Genomic DNA, 1,129 nt, shown 5'->3' on the forward strand with positions numbered 1-1,129 from the left:
GTATTTAATTCACTTTGAAATTTACTAATATTTTCCATTTCTGTATGCTGGCTTTCTCTCAACTGTTGGAGGCTTTCTTCTTGTTTATTTTTTTTCTCCTCCAACCACTGCTGTTGTCTCTCTTCTTGTTCATTTTCTTTCTCCTCCAACCACTGCTGTAGTCTCCTTTCTCGTTCTTCTACTTTCTTTTCTTTTTCCCCCAACAACTGATGTAATCTCCCTTGTTTATTTTGTTGTTCAAGCTGCCACTGTTGCAGGTTTTCTTGCCACTGCTGTTGTCTCTCTTCTTGTTTCTTTTCTCGTTCTTCTTGTTTATTTTTTCCTCCAACAACTGCTGTAATCTCTCTTGTTTATTTTGCTGTTCGAGCTGCTACGGTTGCAGGTTTTTTTGCCTCTGATGTTGTCTCTCTTCTTGTTTCTTTTCTTTTTCCTCCAACAACTGCTGTAATATCTCTTCTTGTTTCTTTCTCGTTCTTCTTTTTTTTTGTTTTCCTCCAACCACTGCTGTAGTCTCTTTTCTTGTTTATTTTCTCATTCTTTTGCTGTTCCTGTATTGCTGCCATCAAATCTGCTAAACTGTAGTTTGATTTGCCACCTCTCGTTTCCATCTTCTTCTTTTTTTTTTTCCATTCTACTTCTGACAACAGTTTGTTGGTATCTGCTTGTTTGTTAATTTCCCGTAGAAATTCTTTCCGAGAAACTTCAGCGATACAAGTCTTTTTTTAATTAAAACTAGTTTATTGTTTCTTAATACAACTTTGCAATACACAGAATTTCCACAGTCAGTTTAACTTAACTACTTTTATAAAAACACGCTATAATCCAAAGGAATTCACACAAATTACTTAGGCTTGAGTCGATTATCTCTATCTTCAATCTCTCTATCTATGCCCTTCTGCTTTATTTGCCGGGCTTATATACTAAAAAAGAGGGCGCTTGGAACAGACTACAGTTGCCAGGACGATTCAGGACAATTCTCATGACTTGTTAGCTTCGTCACGTGACTTCCACTGTCGTAACAGTATGTTTATTACAAAAAAATAGCGCAATAATCATTAATTGTCAATTTCGTCATTAAATACTACACCAAATACAAAATAAATAGCACCATCAAATTTCTTGTAAAAAA

This window comes from Limulus polyphemus, unplaced genomic scaffold (genome assembly GCF_000517525.1).
Source record: "Limulus polyphemus unplaced genomic scaffold, Limulus_polyphemus-2.1.2 Scaffold670, whole genome shotgun sequence".
NCBI classification, from domain to species: Eukaryota; Metazoa; Arthropoda; class Merostomata; order Xiphosura; family Limulidae; genus Limulus; species Limulus polyphemus.